This window comes from Stenella coeruleoalba (assembly GCF_951394435.1).
Source record: "Stenella coeruleoalba genome assembly, chromosome: 5".
Lineage (NCBI taxonomy): Eukaryota > Metazoa > Chordata > Mammalia > Artiodactyla > Delphinidae > Stenella > Stenella coeruleoalba.
The window spans coordinates 30,221,718-30,234,286 of record NC_137150.1 but is presented as its reverse complement, the minus strand read 5'-3'; the positions used below and the strand labels follow the sequence as shown (position 1 = coordinate 30,234,286).

Here is a 12,569-nt window from a genome sequence, read left to right as displayed (position 1 = left end):
TTTTTCAAAACTAAAGTCTTTAAAATCAAAAACTTTGCATTACCTGATTCAGAACTGATTTCCTGATTATTTCAACATGGACTAAAAAATTTACAGGAATCTTGGAAACTAATTTTACAACAAAGAAACTGAGGCTCAGAGAAGTAGTGACTCAAAGGCACACAGCTAGTTAGTGGTAAAGGTGTAATTAAAACTCAAGTCACTGGCCCTATACTAGTTTTCTCTCTCCTATATCACACTCCCTTTGCATTTATAAAATAAAATATTAAATATCCAAAACTTTTTTAAAAACTCAGATTAACCCAGGTTTTGTTCTCTCTACCCCATTTTAATGAGAGGAAAAGCAGCCATCTAACCATCTTACTTTGTCTAGGAACTTAAAGAGGTAACTTTCAAGATTATGTTTTGCTTTTGGTAAAGATTCATTCCTAAGTCTCTTTGTTTGCAAAATTATACATGCAAAGCTAATATTCATAAATAAAAATCCTGATACAGTCTTCAAATTTTCTCAATTACCAAGGAAGCATTACAATGGCTTTCCAAGATACAGTACTTTCTAAAGAAAGAGCCTGATTTTTAAAATACGTTTAACAATAAGCAGAAAACTGGCTATAACTCTCACCTCTCTATTAACCTGAGTACCTCATCCTCTGACCTCTCTCATTAATAGTTTATTAAACTAGCTTTATGTGCTAATAAGAACCAATTAATTAAAATTCTTTGCTTCTGGAAAGTAATCTTATGACTTATCTGGATTATAATTTTATTCGCCTTTTAAATTTAAGATGAATGTCTTTTGGATTTATATACAATGCAACATAGTCTAAAAGTTAAGAGTTAACTTTTTAACTGACACAGCAATCCACGAGACATGCTTGGTTTTTTTTCTTTCTTTTTTTTTTTTTTTGCGGTACACGGGCCTCTCACCGTTGTGGCCTCTCCCGTTGCGGAGCACAGGCTCCGGACGCGCAGGCTCAGCGGCCATGGCTCACGGGCCCAGCCTCTCCGCGGCATGTGGGATCTTCCCGGACCGGGGCACGAACCCGCGTGCCCTGCCATCGGCAGGCAGACTCTCAACCACTGTGCCACCAGGGAAGCCCGAGACATGCTTTTATTACTTCCAATTATACAGGTGAGAAAACTGAGATTTAGAGAGGTTAAAGAATTTGCCCAAGTTTACATGCCTAGGAAGGAGATGAGTTAGAATTTGACATAGGCTGTGTAACTCAGGTGTCAGGAACTCTCTTGGACAATATATAATGGCTTTCTTAGCCCTTAATCATGTGATAATGCTTCCTTCATCTGTGAACATACAAACTTTTTAACTATCCCTAACAGTAGAAGGTAAGTAACGCATTTTCTTCCTGAAAGTTAATTTAGGCTTTAAAAATAAAGCAGAATACAGCTTAAGACATTCTTTAGCTTTTGTATCTTGCATTCTGTCGTAAGAATTTCTGCACGTATGCTACCTTGTACTATCTCTACTAGAGAAAAGAGAAAGCCTACCTCTCAGTACTCTAAATGAGATAAGAAAAAATAATAACATGATATAATAGAATCGACAGACCTTTAGAATAACAGAGGGAATAAGGGACCTCAAAAGAGACAATCAGGTCATGTTCATGCTTGACTATGTATAAAACTTTTTTTCTGCCTCAGATTGAGGAGACAAGCAGTGGTGTATCAAACCTCTACCTGAACCTTTAAACCAACTCAACAATTATGCAGAGAAATCTTGTCAAAGAGCCTAAAAAGGTAATACTTAAATATTGTTATCTCAATTAGAAAATAAAAGGACTACCCTGAAAAACTCTTCCAACTCTTCCTGACCCATTAAAAATAATCTATCATTTGGGGGGACCTGACAAGGAGAAGGGCTTGTCCTCTTACCTCTGCACTTTATGCTTCCAAAGTATCCTGAACCTAAAGCCCTCACAACATTTCAGGTAGTATCCCTATTTGTTTTGTTGCTTTGGGGTTTGGTTTCAGTTTTTAATCTCTCCCCAGAAAACAGAAGTTGTTTAAAAGCAAAGTCTATGTATTTAACAACTTTATATACTCACTACTAGTCATGGAGTTAAGCACTCATATTAATATTTGCTGAAAAAATTTTAATTGGATTCCCATCACAGAGATAAGACAACTGAGGCCTCTAGAAATTAAGTGTTCTACTCAAGACCTCATGACTGTTATATGATAGAAAAAGAAAACCAAATCTCTGTAAAATAAACTTCAAAAGATTACAAAAAGCATAAATAAGGCTGAGATAAAAATGCTCTTTTAACAGATTTAGAGTGTGGGTTCTGAAAGTAAGTCTGGATTTAAATCCTGGCTCTCTCATTTATTAGTTGTCTGGCCTTGCAACAATTAGTCTACAAAATACCGTGCCTTATGAACACCACCACTTACCAAATCTTATGGTGCCAACAATAAATGCAATAATGCATTTGCAGTAAATGAAAATACAAAGACGGTGATAACTGTTGGCTGAAGTTATCAGGAAAGATTTTACACAGATTCTACAGCTCAGTGTTTGTTTTTTCTGTTTTTCCTTTCTTTGTGAGCTATATCAATTATACAGCATAATACATAAAATCTAGATAACAGTTTAAAGAATTATCAAGTGAACACTCCATGTAACTACTACTAACATCAAGAAATAGAATACTCCAAAAACTTCTCTACAATGTGTCCCTCCCTCATCACAAACTTGAGAGGTTTAAGCAAATCTAATAAACTTAATTTAGTTAATTTAAGATTAAATAAGTTTAATCTAACCTGTAAAACAGATAGCAGCAACATAATAACAACAATTTCCTCACAGGGTTACTGTAAAATATTTACTGGTATACAGTAAACACTCAATGAGTGTTTCTTACACACACATTATACCCCAGAACAAAGACATGGGGTGGGGGGGCGGGGAATATAACTATGTAATCAAATTGGTGAGAGCATAAAACCTACAGGGAAGTACAGCACAGAGACAGAGCTAGAAAGCTAGGTTGGGGCCATGTAAGAAATAAAAGAAAAATCTAAGCTAATAACATAGAGGAAATTGAGAAAATTCACTGGGCAGTTTTGAAAGACAATTCTCCATGGGTCTCTTGTTTTTCTGCCTGTCTGGAAAACAGAGGCACCGACTGCCTTTGATCCAATCTTTTCAAGTATATTTGTAGAATCTTGGAAAAAAGAAATAGCATCTCTCCCTCAAGAAAAGGAGAGGTATGCTTACAACCCATTATAAAGATTCCAGTTTCTCTAAGCTTGGGATTCCCCTCCTCTAACACAACCCAATGCATGTGCAAGTGTCACATCTTCACCCTACCGTGTACAAACTGGGGCTCCAAGATCTGACACTAATAACTGTGGCTACTGCTCTTGCTGTAATGCACTGTTCTTCATCTCTGACCAAGGAGTCTCATGACTCCAATAAACTGTAACAGGTTAACTTAGTCTGCAAGTAAGGTAAAATCTCAGAACTTTCACAGTGCTTGACAGGCATTAGCACATAATCAATGTTTATTATAACTGATAGATTCCACTTCCACACTGTCAGGAAGGATAAAAAATGCAAAACCCAACTATATGCTGCCTTCAAGAGGCACACTGTAAATATAAAGGAAAAAAGAGTTTTAAGTAAATGGATGGAAGAAAATACATTACAGAAACAGTAAGCTCAAGAAAGTTGGAGTGGCTATATTAATATCAGAAAAAGCAGATTTTAAGACAAAGACTATTACCAGGGATAAAGAGGGACATTTCATAAAGCCCAATTCATCAGAAAGACCTAATAATCATAAATTGTATGTGCCTAATAACAGAGCTTCAAAATACATGAGGCAAAAATTAACAGAATTAAGGGAGAAACAGATAATTCCACAGTCATAGTTGGATATTTTAATATCCCTCTCAGCAACTGAATAGAACTAGAGTAAAAAAAAACAAAACAAATAAAACAAAACCCAAGACATAAATGATTTGAAAAATGCTACCAAAGCACTTTAATCTAATTGATATTTACAGAATAGTACACCCAACAACTGCAGAATATTCTTTCAAGTGTGAAAGGTACATTTACCAAGATAAACCATATGATGAACCATAAAACAAGGTTCAGTACATTTAAAAAGATTAAATTCATACAGAATATATCTCAAGACCTCAAAATAAAATTAAGTTGGAAATCAATAACAAGATATCTAAAATAATCCCAAATACATGAAAATTAAACAACACGCTTTTAAATAATCCATGGGTCAACAAAGAAATCACAAAGCAATCAGAAGCTATTTCAAACTAAAAGATAATAAAAATATCAAAATCTGTGGGATGTTGCAGTGCTTGGAGGAAAATCTATAGCTTTGAATGCTTACATTAGAAAACAAGAAATGTCTGAAATCTATGACCACTTTAAGAAGCTAGAAAAAGAAAAGCAAAACACATGGGGGAAAGAAAATTATAAAGAACAGAAACAAATGAGAGAGAAAAGACAAATGGAGAAAATTAGCAATGTTATTTTTGAAAAGAGATACAAATAGATAAACCAAGAATTAGACTGGCCAAGAAAAAAAGAAAGAACACATTAACAACACCAGAAATTAAAGAGATATCACTACAAATCCTACAAGCAGTCAAAGGATAACAAGGGAATTATATAAACAACTAATGTCAACAAATTCCTTTAAAAATACAACAAAACTAACATAAGATGAAACAAAATCTGAATAACTCTATGTCTAGTAAAAAATTGAATTTGAATTTACCAAAAGTCTTCCCACACACACAAAAAAATGTAAGTTCAAATGGTATCACTGATGAATTCTATCAAACAGTCAAGGAATATTGCACAGTGTTTCAGTCAGTAGAGGGAACACCTCCCCGGCTTATCTTATGAGGCCATCATAATCCTAATACTGAAAGCTGAAAAAAAATTACAACCAAAGAAAACTACAAAATAATATCCCTGATGAAGAAATATCCTCAAGCCCTAACAAAATATTAAACATAAAAAGGATAATACACTGTGATCAAGTGAGGTTATCCTAGGCATCAAGATTAACATTTGAAAACCACCACTGGTGTTTGAAAACCTGTGGTAGAATGATGAGCACTTTGTTGCTAAATTTGGCTACTGCAAATATTTTTGTTCACCTACCCCAACATACAAGAATATCTCTCAGAAATATAAAGACATAAGTATAACTGCTAGGTTTATGGTACATGTATTCTTCAACTTACTACAAGTCATTTTCTTTTGCAAAATGACTATGTCCCTCCAAAAGTGGGAGTCTGATTTCCCCACATTCTCATTAACACTTGATATTATCAGAATTTTTAATGTTTGCCAATCTGGTAGAAGTGAAATGATTTCTTCTTATGGTTCTACTTTGCACTCTCCCAATTACCAATGAGATTATAATTCGGCTGTGGGTTGCTGTAAGTCATGATAGCACACAGGTGAGTTGCAACCAGCATTCTTAATTTAAAAAAAAGAAAAAATTAAAAAATCAGCGTGTACCACATAAAGGTTAGACATTATTTCCATGGTTTGTGTGTTTGTACTGGGTCACAACATAAAATGTTTTTGTAACTTTGAGCTTCTAGCAAGTTCAAAGCCACCTCTAGAGCTGTTTAATTACAGCAAAACTCCTTAGAGAAATTTGGGCAACTAACTGGTACATCATTTAGGCCCATAATACTAAGGATGTATCTTATAAAGAAGGCAGGATTGAGATGTCCTTTAAGCACTAACTGGCTTAAAGAATTAGAAGAGGGAGAAGAAACCTGAAAGAAGAAATAAGGAGTGAAACAGAAAAAGGATTCTATAAAACAAACTGGTCTATGACCTACTTAAAGCTCACTTAAAAAGAATCACATTTGTCAATAAGACAAGGTTTCTCTCAGCACTAAAACATAGGAAGTTGGGATCCCATCCTCTTGACTACCAAAATGACAGAAAACTGATCCATCCTTCTCTGTAGACACATCCTAATTCCCACCTCAAGAATCATCTCTTTCTTGGGCTTATGCAAGAGCATCCTCTTAGGTCTCTGCTTCCTACCTTTCCCTACAGAGCGTCACAGTACCAAGAATCATCTAAATTCTAGAGATTCATATTTTAATTCAGCTAACAAAGATTTTCCAAGCGCTTACTATATCACCTCTCTATTAAGAAATTAAGCTGTACCTCCCGAACAATTTTAACTCCTGGTTATAGTCTCTAAATCTTGTTATTCTTAACTAAAACTGTCCTAATTGCCTCCTCTTGAACGTGTTTTGCTTCTTGGACTGTTAAACCTCCCGCATACCATGACCAATTTCTGCTACCCTCTTTGTCCACCAATAATATCCCTACTCTATTTTAAATAACTATTCTTTTTCATAATCCCTTCTTCAAAAGTTGCTGGACCAATCACACACAGCAAATGTCTGGTGTAATGAGTTTATGAATCTACCTGTCACTTAATAAGAGTGTGATCTTAGGCATTTAAATTTCTTAACTTCCCTGAGATTCAATCTCATCCCTAAAATGAGAAAACAATAGGTATCAAGCAGTAATGAGAATTATATAATCTCTATTGCCTTTTTTCTTTTTACTTAACTTTTTAACTTTTATTTTTAATTTCCTCTAAATGCAATTAAATGCTTTTATAGAGGGACGCACTTCAACTGAGGTACCATGAAATACAAAACGGAAAAAGGATGAAGACAAAACCAGTATGAGTAAACTCACCAGGTGGGGTTACACTGCTCTGCCTATGTGCTCTTCTTGTACATCCAGATTCTAAAGAAGCAACTGTAAAGATACTTCTTTCCCCATGGCAAGCAAAATTCTAACAACCCACAATGACCCACACCCTAGTATATAACCCTCCCCTTGAGTGTGGGGAGACTTGTAAATATAATGGAACATCATTCCTGGGATTGTTACATGGCAAATAGATTTTTGCATATGTATTTAAGTTCCCTAATCAGTTGAGTTCACCAAAAAGGAGATCTTCCTGAGTGGGTCTGACCAAATCAGATCAGCTTTAAAAAGGGGTCTTAAAAGGGAGTCCAAAGGACAGAGACAGAGGAAGCCAGAGCAACTGACTTCTGCTTGCCTGGATGAAAGCAAACAGCCATGATGTGAAATGCCTACGTGAACATGTGGTAAGGAACTGAGAAAGGTCCTTGGCCAACAGCTAGAAAGAAGATGGCAACATCAGTCATACAGCCACAAGGAAATTCTGCCAACAAGTAGTGAGCATGGAAGAAGGTCATGAGCCTCAGATGAGAACTGCAGCCACAGCTAACACCTTGATTTTAGCCTGGTGAGATGATGAAAAGCGAGCCCAAAGTACCCAGATTTCTCACCTACAGAAACTGTGAGCTAATAAATGGGTGTTGTTTAAGCTAGTACATTTGTGGTACTTCGCTATACATAAAAAGAAAACTAATACACTCCATCAACATAGGACAAAGCAGAAAAGGATAAAAAGGGGGAAGAGACATCTTTTTCTCCAGAGTGCACTGTATCTCCTCACAGCACTGATTATGAAGATATACAGATCCAGAATCAAGGAAAAAGATTAAAACTGTAAAATTACATAAATTTTTACAGTTTTAATGATTAAGAAGGGCTTTTCCACACACAGCCTGTTATACAACTACCATATAATTTATTACCTTCATTTTAGTGATGAGGAAAGAAAGGCTGGAAGAGTGACACCCCAAAGATCACAAACCTAGGGTATGTTTAAAGTAACTTCAGTCCAGGGCGCTCTTCTCCCCTACCACAGCCCCCTTAAGGCTTTAAAAGAGCCATTCAAATCAACAGTACCTGCATACTATCTTCAAGGGAAGCGTTCCTAGTAACATAATTTCCCGTATTTCAAATCTACTTAAATACCCCTTGGCTTTGTCAGAATGTCAAAACTAAAGTGGATACTGAAAAATTTCCAATCAAAAGTAGTTTGGTTGTAAAAATGACCATGGGTAGACCATTTGAAAAAACAATGTACATTTTGAAATGTAATGAAAACTTTAGCAAAACGCTTGTCGGTTTTCTAGTACTTTATTTAGATAGCAAACAAATTGTGTTATAACTATTCTCAAAAATCCAAAGCAAGTAAACAACCTTTCCGAATCTTTCACTATTTCCCCCCTTGGGCAAATTTGTTTAGCCTGAACATTTCGTACGTTATAAATATGAGAACGTGGTACAATATATCATACAATACACAGGCTGTTTTTATTTTCACTGTTATATGTATTTTCCTAAGTGCTTCACCATCAGAATTTGTAATTTTCTTAAAAAGATACAGGAAAATCTAAAAGGTGTAGTCAAATTCCACGTAAGTTACAAATCACACAACTTTCTTCATGCCTAGTCAAATACTTTCCTAAACACTATGTTTGCTAAGAGATGCAAAATAAAGTCCTTTCTAGTCACAACCACGAGAAGGAATAAACTATATATTCATCATCTTAACATCGACTTTAACAGCAAATAATTCGCTGTCGTCACATACAAACAGCATCGTTTTGAGTCTATAAGCGTCCAAAACCATCCCGTGATTTATACGCCCGGGGCACGATTCTCTGCAATGTGAAGAAAATCGATAAAATTTCAAATGTTGGTGGAAGGGGTGACGTGACAATCCTAAAACCTGAAAATTTCTTAGTCCCTACAGCACACAAGAAGCACCCCGTTTGGACTCTCCAATCGAGGCCCAGGTCCAAATCCAGGCACTCCAGTTTCCCAGCTCTTCACCACCACCACCACCCCGAGAAAGGAGGGAAAACAACTTTTATTGGCCTCGTCTCCTGGGGGGCTGGCAAACTAGCGGGGCAGTGCTCCGGCCTGGACACGTTTCACAAGGAGGCCTCCGTCGGGGGCGGGGAGGGCAGATAGCGGGAAAGCCCGGCTTCGACGTCCCCTCTGCCCCAAGCGCCAGCCCCCCACTCCACCCCACCGAGAAGAGGCCTGGGCCGGCCGCCACGCCGAGCGACCCCCCGGCCCCTCCGCCGAGACGAGCTTGTTGTCATGTGACGCCGCCACCGCCGCTAAAACACCGCAGAAACGCAGGGCGGCGGGCGGCATTCGCACCAGCCCGCCTCGGCCCGGCCCCGCCGGGCGCGGGCGAGTCCCGAGAGTCCAGGCGGGGGGGCGGAGGGCGGGCTTGGCGGCGGGCCCGAGCGCGCCACAAAGGCTTCCGCGCCCGTCGCCGTAGTGCCTGAACGGGCGGGGGCACAATTTTCGGGGCCCGCGAGAGGGGTGCGGAGCGACCAGGGCTCCGGGGCGCCCGCCGCGCCCACAGTCGTTCCCCCCGGCTCCCGGACGGCCGGCGACCGCCGCGCCCCGCACAGGCCCGCGCGGCCTCCCTCCCCCGCGCGGGGCCCGCGCCCGGCCCGCCCGCTCCCCGCTCGCGCTCTCTCGCTCTCTCCCGGCCTCCATCTTGGATCGGCGCTTCCAGCCCCCGCGCCGCTGCCGCCGCATTCCCCCTCTTTCCCGCCCCCCGCTGCCGTCGCCGCCGCCCGCACTCACCTCAGCTGCCCATCCGGGCGCAGCCGGCCGTCGACCTAGTTTCCCCCCAAAAGTCTCCGGTGTGTTATTCCCGATGTGGGGGGGTTGTTACGGGGTGGTCGCCGGGGGTTCGGGAGCGGGGGCCGCGCCTTCAACGGAGCTGCAATCCTAACCCGCCATCTGGTGGCATTTTCCACACGCCAATGGCGCCGCTGCAGACTTGGGTCCGGACCGCCCTCTGCTGGCCGCCGTGCTTACTGCCTCGCTGACGGGACGGACCTGCCCGGAAAGGGGAGGGAGCTGAGGCGCGAGCAGGCGGCCGCGGCGGGGACGCGCGCAAACGCTTTCCTGTGGGGATTACGCGCACGCGCGCCAGCGGGGCGGGAAACGTGGCCGCTGCGTGGCGGCCCGGCCCCCGCACGGAGCGCTGGCCCAGCTCAGCCAATCGCGAGCGGCGGATACCTCTCCGTGAGGGCCCTGTAGACTGTTCGTGGCCGCCCGAGGCGGGCGGAAGGATGGCCGCGGCGGCGCTTGCGCGCCCCGCTAGCTGAGCTGCTGCCCGCCATTTTTGGAGCTTTTCCGAGACCTGGGAGGGAAACCCGCCCCCGGCCCCTCCACCGAGGCCCCTCCCCGGGTCGCGGGACTGGCGCTTCCCCGCAGCCCCGCCCGGCTCCTGCTACCCCCATCCCCCGCCCGGGACGAGCTCTGCGGAAACGCGAGGGGGTGGCGACACAAAACTCTGCTCCCGCCTCTCTTGGGTTTCATGAGGGCCTCAGAGTTTAGCATTGTACTAGCGATTTATTGTTGACTGTTGACGAGCCGCTTCCCCCGGCGCGGGTGTAAAGGTTTCGAGAACTGTTTGGGACCTCCCTCGCCGCCGATCTAGACCCAACACTGCTCGCCGCAGGCCGATTGGCGTCGTCCCTGCGTCTGTAAAGCAGATCCTCTCCGTGGTGCCGGCTTTGCATAAGGCGGCAGCATTGGCTAGTTAGTGAGTAAAGAATGTAGGTAGACTGGGAAAATATAGCCTTTGCTTTGGAATCAGATTTCACCTTCCACAGCCTAGGACTACTCTCAGTAGCTGTGAAATGGACGTGAAAATCCTAGCCTTTTAGCTGCCAAAAGGGAAAGTTGATTAACGTGAGATCATGACCAAAATATGCCGCTGAACGTCGCCTTTCCCTACTCTCCACCCGCCTCTCTGTGGCCGTGGCTTCTACCTTTCACCCACTCACAACTTTCAATACAAAAGTGAATCCTTAGTCTCCCAGGTCATCAGCCCCATTTATGACTAAATCTCTGTTACTATACCCAGCTCTATTTCTGTCTTGCCTTAGAATCGCTCAACTCTTTTTTAGTAGTCTTAACGGCCAGTCTCCAGTAGATTACCCGTATTTCTGATTTCTCTCCCAAGGGTCACAGGTATGTGGGTTTTCACTGGAGGAAGTCACAATTCTACCTGCTTGGTATGAATTTGTGACTGCACTCCCACTTACAATTTTTTTCACTCATCTTTGGTTGACTTCCTATCGTATTCTCCCCAAGGACTATTGAAGCTTTCCTTGTTAAGGTGCCAGTCCCAATCCATACTAATAGATAAAATCATCTAGTTTCCAGGGATAAAAGCTATGGAATTCCAATTCCGGTTTGATATTCTCTCCGTATTAAAATATCTGTAACCACACCCTGTTCATGACCTCTCAAATTCTCACCAAATTAACCCATTCCCCCCCTTCTCTCCAAAGCTAGTCTTTCTTCCTGGACTACGTATGCCGTCCCTTCCCATTTCCACCTTCCACCACTTTCCTAGGTGGTTATATCTTCAACATCTTGCCATTGGCTTCTGTTTTTCAGCAGTTTCCATGGTCATTTTAAAAATTTCAGTACTACTACTCCCTCCAGTTACAATACTATCAACCTTCTTTTCACTGTCACATTTCTCAAAAGAAGCAGTCTCCCACATTCATTACCACCTTATTCCTTAGCTTTTATCAATCTAACCGATAACAACAAACTGAATTTACACTTTCAGGTCACAACCGTTTTCTCATCCTCTTTTTCTTGGCACACCCAATCCTACACCCTCCTTGAAACCCTATTTCCCCCTTTTTTAAGACAATTCCTGGGATCTACAACCTACCTGGTTTCCTGGTCTTCTGATTCCTTGGCTAGCGCCTCCTCTTTTTTCCAATCCATAGTTCAACCCCTAGCTCTCTGTTCTCCTCTACTATCCTTTCTCTTCAAAAGTCTCTTTATATTACTATCTGTTCCTGATTGTCTCTTAACTAACATTCCTCATATTCAGCTTTCTTGCCCAAAATTCAGCTCCAGCCCAAAATTCAACATTTAAGGTAATGCATCTTTCTTATTCAAGTTTCCTGATTTCTCTTAATAGCACTGTAATTTCAGATACATTCAAGCTTTAGCTATTTGGTAAGATAAAGTAATAGGTCCTATAACAAGTTAACTTTATTGCAGAATCACACATTTCCCAGGAGCCTCTGCTTTCATGAAATTCTTAATCAAGATTCCAAAGTTCTTGGCAAAGATTTTCAAACACCACAGTTTTCATTAACAGCTTCAAGTCAGAGGTATGAACAAAATGTCAGAAAGAATACCTGGACCTAGTGTAGGTAGGTGCTAAGGGTTCTTAAGTATTATTTGGGATAGGGAATAAAGTATCAATAGAACAAACATTTGCTTAGTCCAAGTTTTCTGGTGCCCTTTGGAATTTCTACCTCATTGTTCGTTTCAAATTATCTGAAATGAGACCGGGCCCACTTTGAAGATTCAGGTTGATAGGTTAGATGTCTAAAGAAGCACATGCTGAGGGCTTCCTCCCTGGTGGCGCAGTGGTTGAGAGTCCGCCTGCCGATGCAGGGGACATGGGTTCGTTCCGCTGATCCGGAAAGGTCCTACAGGCTGCGGAGCAGCTGAGCCCATGAGCCATGGCCGCTGAGCCTGCGCGTCCGGAGCCTGTGCTCCGCAACGGGAGAGGCCACAGCAGTGGGAAGCCCGTGTACCGGAAAGCTTTTATTTCAACTCAATCTTTTAGCCA

The 12,569-nt window shown here is 41.8% G+C and overlaps 1 protein-coding gene across 3 annotated transcripts in view; it reads right to left on the bottom strand.

Annotated features, from left to right (window-relative positions):
• Window positions 1-9,789, bottom strand: part of STAG1 (STAG1 cohesin complex component) — a gene marked incomplete at its 3' end in the record, with an annotated part of 426,886 nt that extends 417,097 nt beyond the window's left edge. For all 3 annotated transcript variants that reach the window (XM_079922183.1, XM_079922181.1, XM_079922182.1), the window contains exon 1: window positions 9,533-9,789. The remainder of the gene's footprint in view (window positions 1-9,532) is intronic.
• Between the last annotated feature and the right edge of the window lie 2,780 nt (window positions 9,790-12,569).